Below are 12,966 nucleotides of genomic sequence, written 5' to 3'. Positions count from 1 at the left end.
TCCCAGCAGCCTTTGAGAGGATTGGTTAATTGGAGTCAGCTGCTTGGGTTTCAGGGGTTTTTCCCCCCCTCCCCCATGTGAGTTCCCATTGTTTCCTCCCCACCGTCGGATTGCCCGGTAGCCCTGAGCCAAGCAGGCGGGAGCTCTGGTGGCCGATTGTCCTGGAGTCTCCAGGAATTAAAGCTGCAGCTGTAATTAAGGAGAACGTCCTGCGATGAAACCTCCAGGAATGCGTCCCGCCAAAACTGGCAACCCCTCGTGGGAGCCGGTAGAGCAGACAGTTGAGGACCCAGGGCTAGACACTCCTTAGTGATGATAGCACTAGATGGGGGACATTGATCTGAACTGGCATCAGAAGGGAGTGGAGAGATACCACGATAGATAGGCCCATCGGTCGGCTCGGATGCAGTGGGGGGAGATACTAGGCTGTTTTGGGGCAGCCCCTGACCTCTTCCTAGGCTAATAATGACAATTCCTTCTCCCCATTCCAGAGCCATCTCCTCTAAGCTCAGCTGTCCACAGTCCGTCTGCCCCATGCCAACCTCCGTCCAGCGTCCCTCCCCACCTCCATTGCTGTGAAGTAACAGCCTCCCACAGGGAGAGCTCCCTACATGGGGAGAGGACATCTCCTAAGGGGGTCGCCCCCCAAATGCATCCAGGGCCAACCAGATGTGGCCTCTGGGGCGCAGACCTTTGATCTTTATTTTAAGCCAAAGGAAATCTGTAACCACAGGCACAAATCTAGATCATCCCAGAGCTGGGGATAGAACCCAGGAGTCCTGACTTCCAACCCTCCCCTACCCCTAGGTCCCCACTCTCCTCACACAGACAGGGGTAGAACCCAGATTTCCTGACTCCCAGCCCCACCCCCTCTAACCATTAGACCCCACTCCCCTCCCAGAGCCAGGGGGAGAACCCAGGGTCCCAATAGAAATGAGAGCATGTGGGGGCTCAGCTCCCCCCAGGATCCCCTCTGGGCCCCACCTCGTGGAGAATTTCCCTCAGCTAGTGCCCCCTGCAGCAGGACTGGGATCCCGCGCAGGACCTGCTCCTATGATAGCGGGCATGGGTAAAATGTACTTTGTGGCGGGCAGGATTGAGTGGGCAAAAAAAAAAACCCGGCCAGACTGCAGTAATTTGCAGGGAAACACTCAATCTCTCCTCAGTTTACCAAGAGGAGCTAAGGCCTATCCGGAAGTTACAGTAAAGCAGTAAAAAGTGGCCTAAAATGAACAGATACCAACAATTATTTAATTAATATAGGCCAGCAATTGTCTGAATTCTGTGTGTACATATACATATATAGAGAGATATAATGTATTAACCAACCTTTTTTGCTTGTTTGCTTGTTTTGGTAGCATGGAAGGGATCTGTGCTGGGTAAGTGACCCCTGTGCAACACAGCTTTGCAGCTGTTATACTGCTACTGTGTTCCACCCCAGAGTCAGCTGCATGTTTGCTCTAGGTGAATGATCCCTCTACAGCATTGCTGTGTGCCTGTTATACTGCCACCATGTTCCACCCCAGAGGCAGCTGCATGTTAGCGGTAGGTGAATGATCCCTGTAGCGCATTGTGGTGTGTCTGTTATACTGCCACCATGTTCCACCCCAGACAGCGCCCCCTACTGAGCCCTGCTCCCTATCTCTGTCCCTGGCACTAATCCAGCTCCGTGACCCCTGACCACCACGCAGCACAAGCTGGCTTCTGTTCCTGGCTGGGCCAGGGATGTTGGAACCGCTCCGGCAGAGGGTTATGTAAAAGCCCAAGGCTGTCCCCTGTAACTCCACAGAGGGGGAAACACTTGACTATATAAATTTCCCTTCGGGTGCCGAGTCACCCCCGGAGGTCAAAGTGTTTTAATACGTTCGTCAGTGCCACACCCCACCGGCATACGGAGAGGTCGTTACCCTAATTTCACAAAGGGGAAGCTGGTGCACAGACCTACCATTGACCAAGTTCAGACTTAGCATGAACGGCGGGATTAGAATCCAGGAGTCCTGACACCCAGCCTCCACCTCGCTCAAATCGCTAGACGCCACTGTCTTCCCAGAGCTGGGGATAGAACCCAGGAGTCCTGACTCCCAGCCCCCACCTTGCTCTAACTACTAGACCCCACTGCCTTCCCAGAGCTGGGTATAGAACCCAGGAGTCCTGGCACTCAGCACCCCCCCACTCCAACCACTAGACCCCACTCCCCTCCCAGACAGCACGCAAACCCCTCCAAGCTCCTTTCCTCAGCACTGGATTAACATCACACCAGGCACCACAATTGTCATGCAAACACTTTAATCAGGGCTTATTTCAAACAACACAAGGGAAAACCAACCCTGCTCCCCCAGTAACATGGCAGCCCCGCTGCCGGGCAAGGGGTGGGTCCCTACTGTGGGCACATCAATGACGCCGCAGACGGTGCAAGGTCACATGGGCACCGCTTCTGCAGGGCTGGAGATGGGGGTAAAGCAGGGGGCAGGGAAGATATGGGGGAGAGGAGGGAACAAACACCAGTCCCTGTGAGATGGGGGCAGACGCAGTGATGGGGAGAAGGGAGGCTAGATAGATAGATAGATAGAGGGGGTGTATGGGGATAGATAGATAGATAGATAGATAGATAGATAGATAGATAGATAGATAGATAGATAGATAGATGGGTGTCTATGGAGACAGAGGGACAGACAGACAAGCCGACTGGGGCCTAGGGAGACGGACAGATGGACAAACACTTAACCAGTGAGTTGGAGGACACCCCAGTCCAGCGCTTCTGCTTGTGGACACTGATCCTCTGGCCCGTCACCTCTAAAGCTCAGTCCTGATCCAAGCCCCACCCTGGAGCACCCAACCCCTTCAGAGCCCCCTGGGGAGCAAGCAGAAGGGGCTGCTGGGTGGGGCCAGGTCTGGCGTGAGAGGCGCTGGTGGGTCTGGGAATGGGGCAGGCCCTCAGAAGGGCTAGAGGGCTCTGGGCAGAGGAGGCAGCTAGTCAGCCTCCGGGGGGCGCTCGGGGGGCTTCCCCTCAGCATCCCATTCAGGCAGAGGTGGCCACGGGGCGACTGGCATGCCAGGCCCAGGCGGGTACGGGTCATCGGGCAGCGGTGGCTTGGGTGGCCCGGGCAGGGGCCAAGGATCCTCAGGCCTCGTAGGCTTCGGGGGCTGCGACGGACCAGCCGGAGATCCGGGGTGGCCAGGCTCAGGTGGCACCGCAGGCCCCGCCGGCCAGGGCTTCCCCGGGATGAGCGGCCCCCGCGGCAAAGGATGGGGAGGCTTGGGAGGTCCGACGGGCCAAGGCCGGGGCGGCACCGGGGTCAGCGGATCGTCGGGCTTCGGCATCGGAGGGACACCAGGCGCCGGCTCCTCGGGAGGGTGAGGGCTGCGGCGGGGGTGGGACATGCTGAGGCCTCACAATGGGGGCAGTGCCTGGAGAAGTCAGAAGGGGGGAACGTTACCCAGGTGAAGCTCAAACTAGCTGAGACCTTCCTCTGCCCCTCCTGGCTGGGGACATCACCACGGCCAGGAGCCCCCTAACAGCTGTCACCAGCCGACATGGACGGCTGCACTTATCCACCGCCCCTAGCTCCAGCTATCCATCATCCCTCTATCCACCCTCCCTCCCCTAGCTCCATCTATCCATACACACTGCCCTACATCCATGTAGCCGCCCTCCTTTTCCTGGATCCATCTAGCTAGCTAACCACCCATCCCTAGATCCAGCTGTCCATCATCACTCTATCCACTCACCCTCCCCTAGATCCAGCTGTCCTTCCAGCCAGCCGCACCTAGATCTATCTAATTTATCTGTCTATCCTCCCATCTCTCTCTCTGTCCCCAGACAGCATGGACAGACAGACAGACCTATGCTCCACCAGCTGTCCACGCATCAGTCTGTGCTCCACGTTGTCCATCTCTGCCCAGATCTATCTGTCCATCGATAGCTGTTCGCCTTTATCTATTTTTTGGTCTGTCTACGCTCCACTGAATATCTTGTCTCCTCTCTATCCATCCGTTCAGCCGTCTGGCTTCAGTTCTAGCCAGCCATCCAGCCATCTGTGCTCTCTACAGCTCTCACTAACACCGGCTGTCTCTATTCATGATCCCTTTTCTCTGTCTCTCCACGGCCAGCTCTGTCTGTGTGTCTCCGGTCCGCACTCCCCACCCGCCTTGTCGTCTGTCCTGGAATGCGCTCCGCAGGCCAGGGCTGATAAAGCGTCTAATTGCTCAGGACTCGGGGAAGATGATTTCCCCAGGTGACACTGCAAAGGGAGGTGTGAGGGCCGCTTGGGGGGGGCATCCCCACGCGAGCTTTGATCTAGCTGGCAGAGCTAAAAAGAGCCCTGGCTGGACAAGCCCCCCAGGACCCTGGGGTCCTACTTGGGTTGTTGAGGGCCCACGTGGCCACGTCCGCACTGGTAATTTTAGCCATGCTGGTAGTTTTAGTCCTGACTCCATGCCTTCCCTGCTCTACCCACTGGACCCCCACCCCTCCCAGAGCTGGGGCTAGAACCCAGGAGTCCTGACTCCCAGCACCCCCTGCTGTACCCACTAGCCCCCACTCCCTGCCCAGAGCTAGGGAGAGAACCCAGGAGTCCTGACTCCCAGCCCCTGTTGCTCTAGACCCCGCTCCCCTCCTAGATGACCACCTCCCCATACCACCCCCTTCCTAGCTAGGTGCCTGGACAATGGGGCATCGCTGTACCTGGCAGAAGGGAGCCAATGGGGCAGGAGCCACCCTGTCTCTGAGGCACGCAGGGGCCTGGAAGGCAGTGGAAGCCGTCAGGGAGCTGCCAGCTTTTATACCAGCCCCAGGAGCAGAGGAACAGGACAAGCTGGTGTTCCCCAGGCAGGCCCTGTCCGTGGCCTGCCCCAGCACGGTGGCCCAGTGCCAAGCTCCTAGTGGCAGCAAAGCCAGGAGGGAGAGTCACCGCACCCCTTACAACATCTCAGGCCAGAGCACCAAAGGCTGAGTCACCTAGCTGGGCCCAAGACAGGGGGGGCGAGCAGCCAAACCTTCCACATGCAGCTGGGAGGAGGAGAGAGTCAGCAGCCCCAATGGGAGGGGAGTGGGGTCTAGTGGTTAGAGCAGTGGGGGCTGGGAGCCAGGACTCGTAGGGTCTATCCCCAGCTGTGGGAGGGGGGTGGAGTCCAGTGGTTAGAGCGGGGGGGCTGGGAGTCAGGACTCCTGGTTCCTATTCTTAGCTCAGGGAGAGGAATGGTGTCTAGTGGGTTACACCCGGGCATAGTGTCAGGACGCCTGGGTTTTAGTCAGGCATTGAACAGCATGCCAGCTGGTTGCAACAGCTAGGATGACTTCACCAGGACAGAAGCCAGGAGTTTTGACTCCCTGACTCAGCACTCAGCGAGGAACCACCAGTTTGCAAATTGTACCAAAGTGTCTGACCCATCCCAGAGGGCACTTCGGGGCACCCAGAGCACACAGGAACCACGCTGAAGCCAGGAAGCCTGGCTACCAGCTTCCCCCACCCCTGTTCTAACCAACAGACCCCACTGCCTTCCCAGAGCTGGGGATAGAACCCAGGAGTCCTGGCGCCCCGTCCCCATCACTCTAACCACTAGACCCCGCTCTCCTCCCAGAACCATTCCTTGAACCTTCCCTTTTTGGGATGGAGGAGCTTTTGTTCTGTCACCTAATGTCCCTTTGGGCTCCATGGGGTAGGGCAAGAGGAAAAGTCCAGGAACAAAGGAAAGGGGAACAGATACCGGTGGAGGGGGGATAGGAACTCCTGGGTGTATTCCCAGCTCTGGGAGGGGAGTGGGGAGTAGGGGTGTAGTGGATAGAGCAGGCCGTGGCTGGGAATCAGGACTCCTGGGTTCTCTTCCTGATGCGTGGGGGTTGGGGTCCAGGGCTTAGATCCAAGAATTAACAGTTCCACCAGTGCATTCTGGGCCTGGCGCTGACAGCAGGATCTGTTGTGGGATTTCTGATCTCCTGGTTCCTCATTTCTTCGCAGAGTTAAAGCAGAGCCATCCCAAACTCGAGCCGTCTCATCCCAGGAAACCCGCACCCGTTCAGGCAGAGCTGACCCCACCCCAGCTGTCTCAAGCAGCCGGTAAAGCTGATGCTTGTGAAACCCCTGGCTGAAAACCGACTCGCAATGCTGGAGACATAAGCCGGGACTGACCACAGGATTCCTCCACCCGCAGTAGGTTTAACCACATCCTCCCCCAATCTGGGAACGATCAATGCAAAAGCCTCAGTTGCAATGCCTCCTCCTGTAGCCAGGGGGCAGCACCGCTCGCCCCCGCCCCACCACCTCTCAGCGGCACAGGGGCATGGAAGGGGCTGAGGTTGCAAACTGCAGCTCCCCCCGGCCCTGAGGAATTAAGAGAGGGAGAACTCGGGATCCCTCGCTCCGTTTGGGACAGACCATTCTGACTTCTGACTTCCTTATTTCTGCATGGAGCCCAATAACGTGAACATGTCTTCAGGTCTCAGATCTGTTCATTTCTACCCACCAAGCAGGCCTCTGACACCTTGTTACCTGTACGATTTTTAGTGTGTTTCTTAAAGCGCCAGCTCCTGGAATCAGGGTAAAAAACCTGAGCCCCTCAGCCGTTATTTTTAAAAGACGCAAGTGACTTCCTGGGGCGGTGACTTCCTGGGGCCAGCAGGGGGCAGCGCGCGCTCAGTTTCCCCCTTGGCTCTGGGTTCTGTGTGCATTGCTTGTCATGCAGTGCGTTCCAGCTAGGGTGACCGGACAGCAAGTGTGAAAAGTTGGGACGTGGGGTGGGGGGTAATAGGCGCCTGTATAAGACAAAGCCCCAAATAGCGGGACTGTCCCTATAAAATCGGGACAGCTGGTCAACCCAGTCCCAGCCCAGACTAGGGGAATGCCAAAATGGCTCATCTGCCTCCCTTATAGGTTCACCCCCACTCTGTGGGGCAGGGTCTGGGGGGTAGGGTGACGCCTGGTGGATCCGTCCCTTTGCCGAAGCGGAGTTCTCGCCACCATCGCTCCGGTCCATGTTGGTCACGTCTCCAGCTGAGTCAGGATCTGGGGAAGGTTTTAGCCCATTATAGTGTAGGAGGAAACTATTCCCAGCCCCCCAGGACAGGGGCTAGTTCAGAGACCACCTCTTTCACCTGATTGGCCCCCCTGTTCTTCGGTTGCCAACTTTAACGCTCAAATGCCTCTTCCTCCTGTGATCCCTGACCCAGACTAGCTCCCGCGCCTGCTGTCTCTGTGGGGGGTTGCTTTTAAATCACTTCTTGTCATCAATCATTTTAGTTCCGTGTTCATTTATTGTGCGATGTTCTGCTTAACTAACATCTAACCCTACCCCAATCTGACATTTGACTTTGTACCTTATTTAAATCCCTTTACATAAAATAAAAGGCTAAATTCTTCTGTCTCTGTTGTGATGCTTTAGTGCTGGCCCGGCAGTGCTGAGGACCCCTGCCGGCTGCAGTAGGCACTCTGTGGGGTTACCATCCCATGCTATCACATCTGCCCCAGCCTGCCAGGTGACTGTTCCACCAGGTGTCTGTTCTCCGCTCTCCCACAGACCTGCTTGGGCAAGTGCATTATTCGCTCTGTGCCTCCGTAGCCCTTCCCACCCTTTCTCTTCTTTAAGCTCTTTGGGGCAGGGACTGTCTCTCGCTGTGTGTCTGGGCAGCGCCCGGCACCACGAGGCCCGGATCTCAGCTGGGGCAGGGGCTGTTTCTCCCTGTTTGTCTGGGCAGCACCCGGCACAACGGGGGCCCTGATCTCAGCTGGGGCAGGGACTGTCTCTCGCTGTGTGTCTGGGCAGCGCCCAGCCCAACGGTGCCCTGATCTCAGCTGGGGCAGGGACTGTTTCTCCCTGTGTGTCTGAGCAGCGCCCGGCACAACGGGGCCCAGATCTCAGCTGGGGCAGGGGCTGTCTCTCCCTGTGTGTCTGGGCAGCACCCGGCACAACGGGGGCCCTGATCTCAGCTGGGGCAGGGCCTGTCTCTCGCTGTGTGTCTGGGCAGTGCCCGGCACCACGAGGCCCAGATCTCAGCTGGGGCAGGGACTGTCTCTCCCTGTGTGTCTGTGCAGCTCCTGGCACAACGGGGCCCGGATCTCAGCTGGGGCAGGGACTGTCTCTCTCTGTGTGTCTGGGCAGCTCCCGGCACAACGGGGCCCGGATCTCAGCTGGGGCAGGGACTGTCTCTCCCTGTGTGTCTGGGCAGCGCCCAGCCCAATGGGGCCCTGATCTCAGCTGGGGCAGGGACTGTCTCTCCCTGTGTGTCTGGGCAGCGCCCGGCACAACGGGGCCCGGATCTCAGCTGGGGCAGGGACTGTCTCTCGCTGTGTGTCTGGGCAGCGCCCGGCACGACGGGGGCCCTGATCTCAGCTGAGACTGTGTGCTATTGTAATACACATAATAAGGAGACCTGTTGTCACTTTCAAAGCTCAAAGGAATCAATTTGCAAGAAGCTCCTTGTTCCCTCTGCATGCTGCCATTTTAATCAGAGTTGACAGTTCTTGTTCTTCATCTCCAAGCATTCCTGTCAAATGCCTCTTCCTAGCTGACACCCGCTTTCTCCATGTCCTCCTTCAGCATCTGGATCCACCTTTCCCTGGGTTTCCCCCGTGGTCTTTGTCCTGCTGTGACTGCTAGATCTTGTACTATCCAGCCACCATGTCCCTTGTCTTGTTGTCTCACGTGACCAGCCGCCGCAGTCGATACTCCCTACGCTTTTTCGTGCTGGAGGCTGCCTGCATCATGGCTTGTATCATGCGTCGCCTGCCAGGTCTTGTCCACCCTCCTCATTTCAGCAGCATGAAGTCATTGCTCTTCTCTTCCCTCCTTCGTCATGACGTTGGAATGATCCCACTTGGCTCTTCCGTGTTCTCGACACGTTCCCCTTGCAGAGAGCTCCCGCCAGCTCCTTGCATTGGCACCACGCGCCCTCCAGGCAACTCCTGACATCCGCACCCACCTTCCCAACACAGCTCGACGCTGAACCGAGGGGCTCGACTGGTCACGCAGACGTCAGCTCTGCCCCAGCCAGTTTTGCTGGCCGCTCGTGGTCCCTCTCACCGGCATGGGCGCCACGCTGGTATAATTTTTGGTGGTGCCCAGAATGGGTCCAAGCAGAGCTGTCCCATCCATAGAACGGACTGGGGCAACCGCCCCGGTCCCCACGCTTTGGGGGGCCCCGCGCTCCAGGGAGATGCGGGGTCCAGGACGGCCTGGGGATTTAGCAGGGATCCTGGCGCCGACAGGAGTGAGTGACTCGGCCCCAACCCACCCTGCTCTGCTCCGGCCCACCCCTCCAGCTCCCGGTGTTTCTCGGGGGAGGGTGCAGAAACTGCAAAGAGGCAGGGCGGGGCCTTGGGGGAAGGGGCGGAATGGGGGAGGGGTGGGGACGAAGCAGGGGCGGGAGGAGTCAGGGCGGGGCTGTTGCCAGTGCCGAGCCCCCCGCTAAACCCCCGGACCACCCTGGACCCCACGTCCCCCTGAAGCACGGGGCCCCCCAAGGCGCAGGGCCCGGGGCGGTTGCCCCAGTCCGTCCTATGGACGGGATGGCTCTGAAAATATAACATTGGTGGAGCCGGGCCCACGTTCCTGAATACTGGGGGGAGCACGGGTACCACAGGCCCATATAACTCGCCGCCTTGCTGATCAGCGGATTCGTTTGCTTCCACTGCAGCCTTCCATCGTGCTAGACCCATTTCCAGTCCGGATTTATCTTCGCAGCACGTCGGCAAAAAGCTTCCTGCATGGAGCCTGCCCGCATTCCCCTGCATCAAGGGGTCCATTAAAACCACCCAGACCTCAGTGGTTCAGGAGACAAATTAGCACGGGTGGCGGGTGTCACAGGCCAAGGGAGGTTGAGCTTCTCCAAACAGCCAGGTGTGGCCCCGGACGTGCTCCGCCCCAAGGCCCCCTCCTGCTTCCTGCTCTTACCCCGTGGCTCGGGCTACGGCAGGACTGCCTGCAGCTCGGGACTCAAGGCGGCTGGGGCCGGTGCTCCGGCTGCCCAGAACTCTAGACCTGGGGCGCTGGGACCTCGGCGCTCCAGAACTAGAGGTGGCCTGGGGCTAGAGTGGGGGCGGGGGGCCAGAGGCTGCGGTGAGGGACTCGGGGCTCCTGCGGGGCAGGGGGCCGCAGGAGGGTGGGGAAGGGGTGGGGCCTATGGCAGGAGGGGCGGGGCCGGGGGCTAGCCTCCCCAAATGGGTGAGTCACATGCCACCCAGGCAAAGTAGCAATCAACATTACCCAAAAGAGTCCCCCAGGCGTGTAAGAGCGGCAGGAGACACATGAAAGAGCCAGGAGCCTTGGTCTATCCCGGCTCAAGACTGATCCTTGATGCACGATGGTTCTCACAGCGGTTGTGCTAACCTCAGACGCATCCAGGACCCTCTGAACACGTGTCTCCGGCGGATTTCGCAACTGCAGGACCCCACCTTATCCATGCTGTAGGACCTCAGGCAGAAGTCTTCTCTAGGGGCCCGCACACAAAATGCAATTCCACGCGCTTCTCCCTGTACTTCTCCCGTGACATTCGACCTGCAAACGCTGCAGCTATTATTGGATTTAGTGGCCCAATCCCAAACAGGTTGTCATCACTCGCTTGCAGCTCTAGCTCCTCACAAAGTCTTTTTTCTGTCATTCTTTGCAGCCGTTTCATTGTGTGACTCGTTAACGTGATGGGTCAGTAATTACTACCTTCTTGCACATCCCCTTTACGCTTGAAGATGGAGACCCGTGTTCCCTTCCTGTAGTCGTCGGGCGTTTTTCCCAGTTTAGAGGATTAAGTTAAAGAAGTTTTCATCATCACCACCACTCCCTCGTGGCCTCATGCTTGAAATGTCTCAACTGGGACGCTGTCCGGTCCAACGGCATCCTCACATCTCAGCGTCTTCGGCTCTGTCTGAGTCTCCACCAGCTTCTGCACGCTTCCCTCAATGGATTCCTCCAACCAGACCTGCCATGGGGAGCAGCTGCAGCTTAGACTGGGCCTGTGGTGTGGACTGCAGTGGGCAGCATGGGCAGAGGAGCCTCCCCCTCCAAGCCCATCGGGTTCAGAAGTAAGGGCAGGCATGTGGGGATCATGCCGTCACCTAGGCAGGCAATTAAGAGATCATGGGGCTGGCCAAACCCCACCTGCACCGCAGGGTTTTTTGGCTAATTTCAGGTTATTATGCAAGTAGCCGTTTGTCTGGTTTTCCCAAATAAAGTGGATTTGTGTGTTTCACCTTCCCACAGACTCCTGAGTGCCTTGCAGTCATCTCACCATGAGCTGTATAAGAGCTGAGAATTGTTATGTGCCAAGCTGAATGGAGTCGGTGTCACACTGCCCCCTCCTGGGTGGAGTCTGATTTGCTGCACATGTATGGTAAGGAAAAGTTTCCCTGCTCCGTGGACTGGGACCTGGTAAGTCCCAGCTTCAATCCACCATTCCCCTCGCCCCTCCCCATGGTGGGTATTCGTCCCAGGGCACGGGCTATGTTGTAAGTTCATTTTATGAATTTTCTGAGGTGCCAGCTTGATTTTAAAGCTGCGTTCTAACAAACTAGATTTGCCACTTTGTTACGTATTAGGGCCAATATTGGAATGGAATCTAATCGGATAAGCCCTTTGTGACTGAGTCCAGGGAGCATTTGCTTATTAATACAACGCTAGGTTCTTTTCAGTCCCGTTTTACTTTGGGCAGTCTCAAATCAGGACAGCAGGTGTCCTGTATTTGCTTTTATTTTATTTTATTTTACTTTATTTTATTTTATTTTATTTTATTTTGTCTTTCTGCTGCTGCCTGATTGCGTACTTCTGGTTCCAAGTGAGGTGTGTGGTTGATGGGTCAGTTCGTAACTCTGGTGTGGTAACTCTTAGGTTCTCCTGTACTTCTAACGTATTTATCACACTTCTGGGATTACTCCAAGGAATAAGGCTAGAGGCACCTCTCAGAGTGTGGGTTCTGATATTTGAACAGTTTGGTATGGAAGGGAGACATTTAAAATATCAAAAGCAATTGATTAAAGTTATTATTTTAAATCTCTCTTAAGCCAGCTTGCCTGGGCATAGAAAGGAGAGCGTGTATATGCCATCAGTTAGTTAAAATCCGAGGTGTAGTTACTTGAGATCTTGCTAAAAAGTGTAGACTCAACGAGATTACTTATACAAGAACTGAAAGAATACAGTCTCTGAAATGAAATCTCGCCACTTCTTCTTAGTCCTGTAACCCTGGAGGAGGGACCAGTTCACCAAACTGGTCTGATCCGTTAGCACATCTGCATTCTGCAGCTTCTTCATTAATTCCATCAGCTCTTCCCAGTCCCGTAACCCTGGAGGCGCGGAGAGGCTGGGTCATAGGGGTGCAGCAAACCTGAGGTCCCCTAAGTTTATATGCCCTGTTTCAGGTCCCTTGGTGAGGCAGTCATCTTTTACTGGCCAGCCAGTGCTCAGATTTCAACTCTCATTTTTCTGCTGCTTCTGCCAGTATCCACCAGATGGTGCCCATGTATAACAGGTAGGTTTGGTGCTTTTAGTATGGATTGTATATTTCACTATTAGTCTTAATTGGGTCTCCTCTCTGCCCTTTAAGAAATTGCTCTTAATATTCCAGAGTCAGACCTGGTTCGGTGCTACTGTACTATCTTTCGTGATGACCCAGGAGTTCCCGATGTCAGATTCCTTTTCCTTCTGGTGCCATACAATTCATAGCACTTCTATAGTGCAACCATCATTTGGACAAAGAAACAAACATTCCTTTATAGTTCTTAGTTCTCACAGTCTCTGCTTTTATATCTAATACCTTCCCCTTTCAGGGCTTATCGTGGGATATGAGGAGGCTTGAAGGGGTAGATATTTAACATTGACTTCATCCCACAGGCACAAACAAGTTTCCATCCATAATGATCGAAATTAGGCAAAATAAGAAAAAATCCTGCTTGAGAACATATTAGAGTTTGATGGAGGGAAATTCACTGGGTATATTTTGACGTGTGATGGTGACAATTGCAAGACTGTCTTAATGGTTGTAAAGCT

Source organism: Chelonia mydas, chromosome 14 (assembly GCF_015237465.2).
Source record: "Chelonia mydas isolate rCheMyd1 chromosome 14, rCheMyd1.pri.v2, whole genome shotgun sequence".
NCBI classification, from domain to species: Eukaryota; Metazoa; Chordata; order Testudines; family Cheloniidae; genus Chelonia; species Chelonia mydas.
This window is presented reverse-complemented; position numbering follows the sequence as displayed.